We start from the raw sequence: 14,721 nt of genomic DNA on the forward strand, positions 1-14,721 counted from the left end.
TTCATTTTTTTTGCATGTAGCTGTCCAGTTCTCCTAACACCATTTGGAGGATTTCTTTTCTCATGTTGGAACCCTGTGTTGCATGGACTGTCTTGCTTCCCAGGCGTTCCTCCTGGTTTATCCACATTAAAATGTCCACCAGCTACTGCTTTGCCTAATCTGGCCCACCAGGCACTGCCTTGCCTGCTTGGTCCTCCAGCCACCAATTTGCCACAGATCCTTTCTATCCTGGCTTTCCGCCTCTGCCCCACCAACCACTGTGAATGAATATTTCTTCTTTAACTCCTTGGTTGTCAGACAAGGAGTCCGACAATTCAATTTTCTGGCAGTTCTGGTTATTTTCTGTTTTTATTTTTATTTTATTTTTTTGTAATACTTTTAAATTTTATTGTTGTTCAAGAACAATTTTCTGCCTTTTTGCTCCACCTCTTCCCCCCACCCCAGCCACCCCCACCTCCCTTCACTGATTCCACCTGCCCTTGGTTTTGTCCATGTGTCCTTTACAGTTGTTCCTGCAAACCATTCACCCTTTTCCCCCCATTATCCCTTCCCATGTCCCCTGTGGTTACTGTTTGTTGGTTCTTAATTTCAAAGTCTATGATTATATTTGCTTACTTTTTTTGTTTTGTTGATTAGGTTCGAGTGAAAGGTGAGATTATATGGGATTTGTCTTTCATCACCTGGCTTAATTCACTTAGTATAATGCTCTCCAGTTCCATCCATGCTGTTGCAAAGGGTAGGAGCTCCTTATTTGTTTCCCCTGCATAGTATTTCATTGTGTAATTGTACCATGGTTTTTTGATCCATTCATTTACTGATGGGCACTTAGATTGCTTCCAGTAATTGCCTATTGGAAATTGTGCTGCTATTAACATTGGGGTGCATACATTATTTAGATTGGTGTTTCAGGGTTCATAGGATATAATTTTAGCAGCAGAACTGCTGGGTCAAAAGGCAGTTCCATTTGTAGTTTTCTGAGGAAATTCCATACTCTTTTCCATAGTGGCTGCACCAGTCTGCATTCCCACCAACAGTACACTAGGGTTCCCTTTTCTCCACATCCTCTCCAGCACTTGTTTGTTGCTTTGTTTATGATGGCCATTCTGTCTGGTGTGAAGTGGTATCTCATTGTGGTTTTAATTTGCATCTTTGATTTGATGGCTAGTGATGCTGGGCATCTTTTCATATGTCTCTGGACCCACTGCATGTCCTCCTTGGAGGAGTGTCTGTTCAAGTCTTTTGCCCGTTTTTTAATTGGGTGGTTTGTCTTCCTAGATTGGAGTCGTGTGAGTTCTCTCTATATTTTGGAGATCAAACCTTTGTCTGAGGTATCATTGCCAAGTATATTTTCCCATTGAGTTGGTTCTCTTTTCATTTTAATGCTGCTTTTTTTTTTTTGACTGAAAAGAAGCTTTTTAATTTGACGAGGTCCCATTTGTTTATTCTTTCCTTTATGTCCCTTGCTCAGGGGGACACAACAGTGAAAATATTGCTGTGTAGAATATCTGAGATTTCCCTGCCTATGTTCTCCTGAAGGACTTTTATGGTGTCAGGACTTATATTTAAGTCTTTTATCCACCTTGAATTTATTTTTCTGTATGGTGTAAGTTAGTGATCAAGTTTCTTTTTTTTTTTTGCATGTAGCTGTCTAGCTATCCCAATACCATTTTATGAAGAGGTTACTTTTACTCCATTTTATGCTTCTGTCCACTTTGTCAAATATTAATTGATCATAGAGACTTGGGTTTATTTCTGGGCTCTCTATTCTGTTCAGCTGGTCCATGTGTCTGTTCTTATGCCAGTACTATGCTGTTTTGATTACAGTGGCCTTATAATACAGTTTGATATCAGATATTGTGATCCCTCCTACTTTGTTCTTTTTTTCTCAAAATTGCTGCAGGTATTCAGGGTTGTTTATTGTTCTATATACATTTTTGAAAAAAATTTTGAGGATAAAAATATTTATTTGTTTATTTTTAAATAATTTGAATTTATTTCTTTTTAAAATTTTTAATTGTTCAAATAAAGTTTTCTGCCTGTTACTCCCGTCCCAGCCCACCCCTGCAGCCCTTCCTACCTGCCTCCCATTTCCACCCCCACCCTTGTTTTTGTCCCTGTGTCCTTATATTTGTTCCTGAAAACCCTTCCCCTTTTCCCCTGAAATAACCTCCCCTCTCCCCTCTGGTCACTGTCAGCCTGTTCTCAATTTCAGTGTCTTTGGTTATATTTTGCTTGTTTGTTTGTTTTGTTGATTAGGTTCCTGTTAAATGTTTGTTCTATATTTGTGAAATATGTCATTGGTACTTTAACAGGGATTGCATTGAATCTATAAATTGCTTTGGGTAGTGTGGACATATTGATGATGTTAATTCTTCCAATCCATGAACACGGTGTATGCCTCCATTTGTTTGTGTCTGCCTTAATTTTTTTCTTCAGTGTTGTGTAATTTTCTGAGTATAGGTCTTTTATCTCCTCTGTTAGGTTATTTCTAGGTATTTTATTTTTCTTGTTGCTATATCAAATGGGATTTTTTCCAATAATTTCTGTTTCTGATATTTCATTGTTGGTGTACAAAAATGCTTTTGGTTTCTGAACATTGACTCTGTATCCTTCTGTTTTGCCAAATTCGTTTATTAGGTCGAGCAGTTTTTTCATGGAGCCTATAGAATTTTCTATGAACAATATCATGTCAACTACAAACAGTGACAGTTTTGCTTCCTCTTTTCCAATTTGGATGCCTTTTATTTGTTTTTCCTGCCTGATTGCTGTGGCTAGGACTTCCAATACTATGTTGAATAGAAGCAGTGAAAGTGGACAACCTTGTCTTTTTCCTGATCTTAGTGGGAAAGGTTTTAGTTTTTGTCCATTGCATATGATGTTGGCTGTAGGTCTCTCATATATGGCCTTTATTAGGTTGAGGAATGCTCCCTGTATTCCCACTTTTCTGAGTGTTTTAATCATAAATGGTGGTTTACCTTTTCAAATTCTTCTTCTACATCTACTGACATAATCGTGACTTTTTTTTGTTTTTTTTTGTTTATGTAATTTATTACATTTATTGACTTGTGAATATTGTACCATCCTTACATCCTTGGGATGAATCCCACTTGGTCATGATGTGTAATCTTTTTAATGTATTGCTGGAAGCAGTTTGCCAATATTTTGTGGAGGATTTCAGCATCTACATTCATCAGTGATATTGGCCTTTAGTGTGTCTTTATCCAGTTTTGGGATTAGGATGATGCTGGCTTCATAAAAAAAGTTTGGGAGTCTTCCATCTTCTTGGATTTTTGGAATAGTCTGTGAAGAACAGGGGTTAGCTCATCCTTAAATGCTTTGGAGAATTCTCCTGTGAAACCATCCAGTCCTGGGGTGTTGTGTACTGAGAGTTTTCTTGATTACTGCTTTAATTTCATCAGTTGTTATTGGTCTGTTCAGGCTTTCTGCTTCTTCTTTATTGAGTTTTGGAAGATTATATTTTTCTAGAAATTTGTCCATTTCACCTTGGTTTTCAAATTTCTTGGCATATAATTCTTCAAAGTAATTTCTTACAACCTTTTGTATTTCTGTGGTATCAGTGGTAATCTCTCTTTCTTCATTTCTGATTGTGTTTATTTGGATCCTCTCTCTTTTTTTCTTGATGAGTCTGCTTAAAGGCTTGTCGATTTTGTTTATCTTTTCAAAGAACCAGCTCCTGTACTTATTGATCCTTAAAATTGTGCTTTTAGTCTCTATGTCATTTAATTCTGCTCTGATCTTGGTTATTTCCTTCCTTCTACTTGCTCAGGGCTGTCTTTGTTGTTGTTCCTTGAGTTTTTATAGGCTTAGGGTTAGATTGTTTGTTTGAAATGTTTCTATCTTTTTTAGGTAGGCCTGTATCACTGTGAACTTCCTTCTCAGGACTGCCTTGGCTGTATCCCATACGTTTTGGGTTGTTGTGAGTTCATTTTCATTTGTTTCCAGAAACTTTTTGATTTCTTTCTTGATCCCATTCTTTTTTTTTTTATTTCAATCATTGTTCAAGTACAGTTTTCTGCCCCCTACTCCCATTTCAGCCCCTCCACCCAACCCTCCCCCCTTCCCCCCATTACCCCCCACCCTTAGTTTTTGTCCATGTGTCCTCCAAATTTGTTCCTGTAATCCCTACCCATTCCCCCCTGAAATTCCCTCTTTCTTGACCCATTGATTGTTCAATAGCATGCTACTCAATCTCCACGAGTTTGACTGTTTTTGATTTTTTTCCTTGGGACTGGTTTCTAGTTTCAGTCCCTTGTGTCAGAGAAAATGCTTGATATGATTTCAATTTTCTTGAAATTGTTGAGGCTTGTTTTGTGTCCTATCATGTGGTCTATCTTTGAAAATGTTTCTCGTACATTTGAAAAGAATGTGTATTTTGCTTCTTTGGGATGAAAACCTCTCTCTATATATCAGTTAATCCATTTGATCTAGGACATTGTTCAGTGCTGCAATATCTTTGTTGATATCTTATTTGAAAGATCTACTCATTTTTGACAGAGGGGGGTTGAAATCCCCTACTACAATTGTGTTTCTGTCAATATGTTTCTTGAAGTTCTCCAAGATTTTCTTTATGTATTTGGGTGCTCCTATTTTGGGTGCATATATATTTACAATGTTTATGCCTTCTTGATGGATTCTTCCCTTGATTATTATGAAGTGACCTTCTGGGTCTCTTTTTGTGTCCCTTTTTTGAAGTCTATTTTGCCTGATATGCGTATTGTTACCTCAGCTTTTTTTCCCTGTGCATTTGCATGGAATGTTTGATTCTAGTCCTTCACTTTCAGTCTGTGTAGGTCTTTTGCTATGGGGTTGGTCTCTTGTAGGCAGCATATGTGTGGGTCATGATTCCTTATGCATTCAGCTATTCTATGTTTTTTGATTGGGGCATTTAATCCATTTACATTTAAGGGCATTATTGATAGGTACTTATTCATTGCCATTTTTTCGTACCTGTGTTCCTCTCTCTCTTAACAACCTCCCCCCACCCTGCCTTTTCTTAAAGCAGACCCTTTAGCATCTCTTATAGAGCTGGTTTGGAGGACGTATATTCTTTGAAGCTTCTTTTGTCTGGGAAGCACCTTATTTCACCTTCCATTTTAATTGGGAGCCTGCTGGGTAGAGTAGTCTCAGTTGCAGGTCTTTGGTTGTCATTACTTGGAATATTTCTTGCCATTCCCTTCTGGCTTGGAGCATTTCCACTGAGAAGTCAGCTGCTAGGCTTATCGGGACCCCCTTGTATGTTACTTCCTGTTTCTCTCTTGCTGCCTTTAAGATTCTGTATCTGTCTTGGAATTTTTCCATTTTAATTATTATGTGCCTTGAAGTGTACATCTGGGTTCCTCTTGATTGGCACTCTGTGTGTTTCCTGGGTTTGTGTGGCTTTTTCTCTCATTAAATTAGGGAAGTTTTCCATCATTACTTTTTTCATTAGGTTATCTATGCCTTGCTCTTCTTTTCCTCCTTCTGGTATTCCTATTATACGGATATTATTCCGTTTCGTGTTCCCTTGTAGTTCCCTTACCACCTCTTTGTTCTTTCTGAGTCTCTTTCCCTTTTCTTGCTCTTTCTGGGTGTTTTTTTCTACCTTGTCCTCCAGCTTGCTTATTTGATTCTCTGCTTCATTCAGCCTGCTTGTAATTTCTTGTAGTGTGTTTTTCATTTCTGAGATTTTGTTGTTCATTTCTTCCTGGTTTTTGTTTATAGTTTCTATTGCCTTTTTTATACTGTTGTAGTTCTCACTCAGTTCCTTCTTGTTGTCTGTGAGTTCCTTGAGCATCTTTATAACCATTATTTTGAATTCTATATCTGATAGTTTGCTTACTTCCATTTTATTTAGCTCTTTTAGTAGGGAGTCTTCCATTCCTTTTGATTGCAGGTTCTTTTTTTGTCTCACCATTTTAGGTGAATTTTTTTGTTTGTTTCTGTGCTTCCTGACATTTCACTTTGCTAGCTGCCTTTGTAGGGTGAACTTCTATGGTAGGAATTCTATGGGGTTCAGTGGTGTGGTCCCTTTGATCTCCTTGTCTGGGTGCTCTACGTTTGCCCCTTCTTGTGTTTGTGTGGGCTCTCTTGTTGTACTTGGGTTTTTACCTTTAGTTAGTTCCTTTGTTGGTGGTTTCTCCCCTCCAGCAGGTATACTCATGTTTGTGCAGCTCCCACCTATTCTTGTATGTGATCAGTGGCAGGGGGTAGGCAAAATGGATTAAGGCAGTGGGAGACTGTTTTATGGGATTTAAAGTACCAGCAATAGAGAAGAGACAGGAGATTCTTTGGGTAAGTATAGTATTAACTGTGGTATTTCACCCAACTAGCCACTTTTTAATACAAGGTAAAAGAGAGATAAGACTCTTGTTAGAGGGGACAAGGGCTGTGAGCTAAATCCAGAAAACAGAGCGCTTGTGCAAAGCTAGATAATGAGATATAGTGAGAATAAAGGATATAAAGCAAGCATAGTGTGAGATAGAATAGAGTTAACCACAACAATAATAATGCTCAGGAATAAAGCAAACTGGGCTAAGATCAGGGAGGGTTGCTGTGTAGTAATTACAATTGTATGGAACAACAATTATTTACAATAATACTGGAACAACAATAGTATGACAAAAAATATATGATTTGGATAACCAGGATAGAAAGTACATGATCAAGAGTAGTGTGTTATTGGAACCTGAGTAAAGTGAAAGAAGGAAAATTAAATACAATAAAGAGAGAATAAGAAAAACCACTCTAATAATAAAATTAAACAGAGAAATAAAACTAGGAAAACTAAACATATGAAAGAGAAATAAAACAATACTAATAAAAGTGGTAAAATAATGAGAATAATAATAATAATACACATAAATAATAAAATGCTAGCTCTATGGGATAGCAAAATGACATTTGCCTCAGTTTCTCAGTTTGGGGGTTAGCCTTGTCCTCCCTCTTTGGATCTGTCTCTGGACCCTTTGTAACTCCATGTCTTATTATCTCATTTGGGGGAAGAAAAAAGAGGAAGAAAAGAAATAGAGGAAAGAAAAAATAAGCCTCCTGCTGACTTTAAACCCATTTGGTGAGTTCTGGTGGTCTTCCTAGATGCCACAGGAAGAGGGGGGCTGGGCTTCACTTTTCTCCCTTCCTCTGGTTTTGCAAGGAAGGGGTCCAGGTCTGGGCTACAATATTCACAGTTTCCCAGCCTCCAGCCCATGTCCTCCATGAGCTCCCAGGCTCAAGTCAGCCACCCTGTCTCTTGGTGTGCAGCGTAAGTTAAATCTGGGTGCAGGACTCCAATCAGCCACCGAGTCTCTGGGCATGCAGTGCCGGTCAGGTTCAGGTGTGAAACTCAAATCACCCACCAGGCAAGCCAGCCACTGCTTGGGAGTTCCTTACAAAGAAGCTGTCCATCATTCTTAACAATTGCATGGCTTTTCACACAGCCCAACTTTCTAACCAGCCTGGAGAGTATCCAGATCAGGGTCTGACATGGCCCAACTCTTTTCCCTTCTTTAAGTGTTGCCCAGCACCCCAGTTTCTCTGGTAATGACCTAACCAGCGCCCACAGTCCCAGGCAATGTATACTGCCTCTGTGTGTCTCCCATTTTGTCTCTATTCCTCCCAGCGACATCCAGCATCCAAGTCCCCCCTGGTATTCAGCTGCCCTCCTTACTCTGGTAGGGAAGGAAGCTGGTGATCTCTCTCCTCCCCGTATCCTGCTGTTGTGGAAAAATCACTCTTGGAGAGATAAGGAAACACAAATTTTATTACCTGGGGGCTCAGAAGGGGTTAACCATCCAAATCCTTTGAGCAAAAAGGCTGGACTGGAGCTTTCTTTATACACTAGTTACACAGGTGGAAAAGAGGGGAGGGGGGTGAGTCATCTGCTAAAGCAAGCATACAGAAGCAGGATCAAGTGAAGATCAGTGTTTTGGCCTTGAGATAACTGTTACCTTGGTTACGTCTGCTAGTCAGCTTCTCGTCATATAAAAACAAAGGCACTGTGACATTTTGCAAGTGTTACAGAGAGCACTGCTTATCAAAGAAGCTATAGAGCATAGTAACTTTTTCATGGGGTTTTCTTTTCCTGCCACACTGCGGCAGGAGCTGGGCCAGGGGCCACAGCAGCCTAGGTCCCTGCACAGATCCCAGGGACCTTATTGTCCCAGTACAATCTCCTCACCATCTCTTTTTAAATGTCCTCTACAGTTTTTGGCCTCCAAACTTCATATAAGCTGAGATTCCATTGCTTATTCACCCCATTCCTCAGAAGACTGGCTAGATGTTCCATCTGAGCACAGAGAGAACTGCACTCTGCTCCCACCTACCTTACTGCCATCTTTCTCCTATTTTTTTGTTTTTAAATTTGTTGTTGTCCTTCTTTTGGTTGTGCAAGGAGGAAAAGTGTATCTACCTATACCTCCATCTTGGCCAGAGTTCTTCTTTTTCTTAAATAACTCCCTTTAACATCTCATATAATAATGGCTTGATGATGATGAACTCTTTTAGCTTAACCTTGTCTGGGAAGCACTTTATCTGCCCTTCTATTTTAAATGATAGCCTTGTTAGGTAGAGTAATGTAGGTTCTAAGTCCTTGCTTTACATCACTTTGAATACTTCCTGCCAGTCCCTTCTAGCCTGCAAAATTTCTTTTGAGAAATCAGCTAACAGTCTTATGGGAATTCCTTTTTGGGTAAATATCTGCCTTTCCATCCTGCTTTTAAGATACTCTCTATCTTTAACCTTTGGCATTTTAATTATGATGTGTTTTGGTGTGGCCCTTTTTGTGTTCATCTGGTATGGGACTCTGTGCTTCCTGGATTGTATGTCTATTTCCTTCACCAAATTAGGGAAGTTTTCCTTCATTTCTTTTTTTTCAAAAAAGTTTTAAATTTCTTTCCTTTCTCTTCTCCTTCCAGCACCCCTATGATTCAAATGTTGCTGTCTGAAGTTGTCCCAGAGTCCCCTTAGCCTATCTTTGTGTTTTTTTCTCATTCTCTTTTCTTCTTGCTGTTCTGATTGAATGTTTTTTTTTTTCTTCCTTATATTCCAAATCATTGATTTGATTCTTGGCTTTATCCACTCCAATGTTGGTTTCCTGTAAATTTTTCTTTATTTCACTTAGTATATTCTTCACTTCTGCCTGGGTCTTTTTTATGCTGTTGAAGTACCCAATGAGTTCTTTGAGCATCCTAAAAATCAATGTTTTGAACTTTACATCTAATAGATTGCTTATTCCATTTTGTTTAGTTCTTTTTCTGGAGTATTCTGTTGTTTCAGTTGGGCCATAATAACTTGTTCCTCATTTTGGCAGGCTCGCTGTGTTTGTTTCTATTTATTAATAGAGCTTCTTTGACTCCATGTCTTAGTAGCATGGCATAGTGTTGAAAAGTGCACTGGGAAGGTGGAAAGGCTAAGCCTGAGGTAACTGTCAGGGCAGGAAAACCTGTGTGAACCAGGTTTATAGAGTCTCTGATATGGTGTTGCAGCTCTGTGGCCCTGTGTGAAAAAGGACTCACAAAGGGAACAATGCCAATGCCAGATCTCTGAAATTTTGTCCAGGAGGAAACTGTCCCCCAGCAGTTTCCCTGGACAACACAGTCACCCTGGTGCCACGCACTTCAATTTCTCCCCGTTTGCCACTGTTGCCCTTCTAGTTAGTTGCTGCCCCAGTGCTGAAGCCCAGAGGGAATGAGTCTGCATAAGTCCTAAGTCCATTGCAGCTCATTAAGAAGAGACTCCTGAGAATCCTGCAGTTTTTTTCTCCTGCCACAACTCCCACTGAGTTTTACAGCCAGAAGTTATGGGGACTTATCTTCCTGGCACTGGAATCCTGGGCTGCATGTTCTGGTTTGGGGCTGGGACTTCCTGATTTTTATCCATCATGTGTGGGTGTGTGACTGCCATTCTGCATCTGTGTGCCTCAGTGCCTCAACTCTCTGAGAGTCTTTGTGTCTCCACCCCTCCCACCCATCTGCATAATGTGACTTCTTTAACTCCTTGACTGTTAGACTTCCGTTCAGCTCAATTTTCTGACAGTTCTGGCTGATAATTGTTTTGTACTCTAGTTGTATTTTTGCTTGGTTATGTGAGAAGGCTATCTGTGTTTACCTATGCCTCCATCTTAATAGGTGGTATTTTGTTTTAGTCCTCACCTGAGGATGTATTTATTTCAGAGAGGGGGAAGCAAGAGAGAGAAACATTCATGTGAGAGAGAAACATCAGTCAATTGCCTCTCACATATGTTCCAACTGGGGACCAAACCCCCAACCTAGGTATGTTCCCTGACCAGGAATTTAATCTACAACTGTTCAGTTTGGGGGAAGATACTCTAACCAACTGAACCACACTAGCCAGGGCTTCCCTTCTTCTTATAGAGACACCAGTCTTCTAAGATTAGGCCCTATACTGATGACCTCATTAAGCTCTAGTTGCTTCCTTAAAGACCCTTAAAGACCCCTTAAGGGTCTTCCTTAAAGACCCTTTAGGGAAGACCTAAAGGGTCTTTAGGTCTTCCCTAAAGACCCTTTACACTGGGTCTTCCTTAAAGACCCAGTGTAAAGATGCATTAACACTGGGAGTTACAGCTTTCAACAAATGAGTTTGGGGAAGACACAATTCAGTTAACTCAACTGATCATTCATTGTTCAGTTGCCTCAATAAGTTATTTATTCATTCAGTCAGTCAGTTAACAATATTCATTGTTCATTCCTTTCCAAAAGTCATGACATTAACAAACTAAAAAAGGAGATGGGTGCTGAAGAAAAAGACTTACGAGACACAACAGCCAAATGTAATGTGTGGCCCTTGATTGGATGCTGGTATAAATAAACTATTTATAAAAATATTTTGGAGCCCTGGTTGGTGTGGCGCAGTGGATTGAGTGCCTGCCTGTGAACCAAAGGGTGGCCAGTTCAATTCCCAGTCTAAGGTTGTGTGCCAGGTCCCTGGTGGGGCAGGGGGTGGGTGGGGGTGTGAGAGAGGAAACCACACATTGATGTTTCTCTCCATCTCTTTCTCCCTCCCTTCCCCTCTCTAAAAATAAATAAATAAAATCTATCAAAATATATTTTGGAGATCCAACATGGCAGAAGAGTAAGTGGAAGCCTCACTATCCTCCTCCCAGGATCAATCTGGAATTACAGCTAAATTGTAGAGAAATCATGCTGAATAACCAACTGAACAGTAGCTACAGATAAGTCTTATAATCTAGGACAGACAGAAGAAATCACTTCACCACAATGGGGATGGTAGGGAGTGCAGAGGAGGTGTAAGATGCCTGGCTAGGCTCCACAGGTGGCAGCTGAAGATCTGGAGAGATATTTCAGTAGCTGGGGGGTTCCCCTTGAGAAGTGTGGGGTCTAAGCTCTAGCTGAGCTCCCCACCCTACAGCACCAGAGCTAGAAAGGAACCTAGGTAATATCCAGCTGTGAAAAGCACCAGGGCTTCTGTGTGACAGGGAGACTACTTGAGATGCAGAGAGTCTCTTAAGGGTATAACACACAAAATTTCATTTGCAGCCACTTACACTGGGCTCTGGAAGAGAGAGGGCACAGTGGAGTACAGACACTTGAGGGGAGTCTGGTACTAGTGGCTCTGGGGAGAGAACTGAAGGAACAGCCACCAGGATCCCTGTGCTGAGTCATTCCCCACACTGAAGGAGCCTTCTTTCTCAGGCAGAGCACTTCTTTCTGAATGGTATAGATTGAGGGGTAGAACTAAGGCCACAGGTAGCTCAGCCCCACCCTATGGAGTTTAAGCTGGACTACTGAGCGCAGCTTAATTAGCTTAACAACTAATCAGTCTAACAGCTGATTAACTTAAGAACTAAGGCTCAAAATACAAGAAGCAGCCAAAATGGGAAGAAAAAGGAATAGACCCTGAATGAAAGAACAAGAGAACACTCCAGAAGAACTAGATGAAATGGAGGCAAGACATTTATCAGATAGAGAGTTTAGAGCAATGATTATAAGAATAATCATCAGCATGGAAAAAGACATAGAAACCATAAAAAAGAACCGATTAGAAATAAAGGATGAAAACCCTGAAATAAATAATACACTGGAATGAATACATAGTGATAAGATGAAGCAGAGGATCTAATCAGCAATTTGGAAAAGTAGAAAAAAACAGGCAAAGCAGAAAAAAGAAAAAATAATTTTTTAAAAATTAAGAGAGCTTAAGAAACATTTTGCACAATAGTAAGTATAACAACATCCATATCATGGAAATAACAGGAGAAGAGAGTGAGCAAAGGATCAAGAACCTATTTGAAGAAATAATGACTGCAAACTTCCATAGATTCGTTCACCAGATTTGGTGAAGGAAAGAGACACACAAATCCAGGAAGCTCAGAGAGTCCCAAACTAGTTGGACCCAAAGAGTTCCACACAGAGATACATCATAATTAAAATAACAAGGCTTAAAGACTAGGAGGGAATCCTAAATGCTGCAAGAGAAAAGCAGGTAGTTACTCACAAGGGAACACAAATTAGTATGTCATCTGATTACTCATCAGGAACATTTCAGGCCAGAAGGGAATGGTGAGAAATATTCAAGGTGATGAAAAGCAAGGGCCTACAACCAAGGGTACTTTATCCAGCAAGGCTATTATTGAAACTTGAAGGAGAAATATGGAGCTTCCCAGAAAAGAAAAAGATAAAGGAATTTGTTAACACCAAACCAGTACTGCAGCAAATGTTAAAGGGCTTGCTTTAAGAGGAGGAAGAAAGAGAGAAAGAAAAAAAAAAAGAGGGAAAAAGTCTAACAATAAAATGGCACTACATATGTATCTATCAATAATCACCTTAATGTAAATGCCTTAAATGCCCCAACCAAAAGACATAGGATAGCTGAATGTATAAGAAAACAAAATCCATATATATGCTGCCTCCAAGACATCCATGTCAGATCAAAAGATACACACAGACTAAAAGTAAAAGTAATGAAAAAGATATTTCATGCAAATGAATAAGAAAAAAACTGGCTTAGCAGTACTTATATATGACAGAATAGACTTTGAAACAAAGGCTATAGTAAAAATACAAAGAAGGGCACTACATAGTGATAAAGGGAACAATCCAACAAGAGGATATAACCCTAGTAAACATTTACACATCCAACATGCCAGCACCTAAATATGTGAAGCAAATCTTGATGAACATAAAGGAAAAGATCGACAGAAATACAGTCATAGTTGGGGATGTTGACATCACATGGACTTCAATGGATAGAACTTCCAGGCAGAAAATCAACTAGCGACAGTGGCCTTAAACGACACACTAGATCAAATGAATTTAATTGATACCTTCCAAGCATTTCACATCAAAACAGCAGAATATACATACTTTTCAAGTGCACATGGAACATTTTCTAGGCTAGACCACATGTTAGAACACAAAACAAGTCTCAATAAATTTAAGAAGACTGAAACCTTATCAGTAATCTCCTCTGGCCACAATGCTATGAAAATACAAATCAATCACAAGAAAAACACTGAAAAACCATGCAAAAACATGGAAGCTAAGTAAGATGTTATTAAACAATTATTGGGTCAAGGAAATCAAGGAAGAAATCAAAAGATACCTATAAACAAATGAAAATGAGCACACAATAATCTAAAATCTGTGGGACACCAGGAAAGCATTATCCTAAGACAGAAATTCATAGTATTACAGGCCTATCTCAAAAACAAGAAATAGTTAAAGTAAACAATCTAACTTTCACTTAAAAGAACTAGAAAAAGAAGAACAAAGTCCAAGATGAGTAGAAGGAAGGAAATAATAAAGATCAAAGTAGAAATAAATGAAATAGAGTCTAAGAAACTGATATAAAATATTAATGAATCCAAGAGCTGATTCCTTGAAAGGATAAACAAGATTGAAAATCTTTAACCAGACTCATTATACCTAGTGAAATTGAAGCAGTAATCAAAAAAATTCTAACTACAAAAGCCCTGGACTGGATGGCTTCACAGGTGAATTTTATCAAACATTCCAAGAAGAACTAACACCTCTCTTTCTCAAACTATTTCATTAAATTCAAGAGGAGGAAAGGATCCCACACTCATAAGGCCAGCATCATCCAAATTCTAGCCAGATAAAGACAGTACAAAGAAAAAAAATTATAGGTCACTATCCCTGATGAAGATAGATGAAAAAATCCTCAACAAAATATAGCAAACAGATTACAGCAATGCATCAAAAAGATCATACACCATGATCAAGTGGAATTTATTCCAGGAAAATAAGGTTGGTACATGTGCAAATCAATTAATGTAATTCACCACATCAACAAAAGAATAAAAACCACATGATCATATCAATAGAATCAGACAAATAACTTGATAAAATCTAGCACCCATTTATGATAAAAACACTCAGCAAAATGGGAATAGAGGGAGCATATCTCAACATAATTAGGGCCATATATAACAAACACACTGCCAGCATCATACTCAAAGAATTCTACTTAAGATCAGGATCAAGACAGGGAGTCCTAGCCACAGCAATCAGGGGAAGAAATAGAAGGCCTCCAAATTGGAAAGGAAGAAGTAAAACTGTCTTTATTTGCAGATGACATGATATTGTACATAGAGAACCCCAAAGATTCCACTAGGAAACTACTAGGACTGATAAATGAATTCAGCAGAGTAGCAGAGTACAAAATTAGTATCCAGAAAGGAGATGCATTTTTATATGCCAATAATGAACTTATGGAGAGGGAAATTAA

This window comes from Phyllostomus discolor, chromosome 9, assembly GCF_004126475.2.
Source record: "Phyllostomus discolor isolate MPI-MPIP mPhyDis1 chromosome 9, mPhyDis1.pri.v3, whole genome shotgun sequence".
Classification (NCBI taxonomy): domain Eukaryota; kingdom Metazoa; phylum Chordata; class Mammalia; order Chiroptera; family Phyllostomidae; genus Phyllostomus; species Phyllostomus discolor.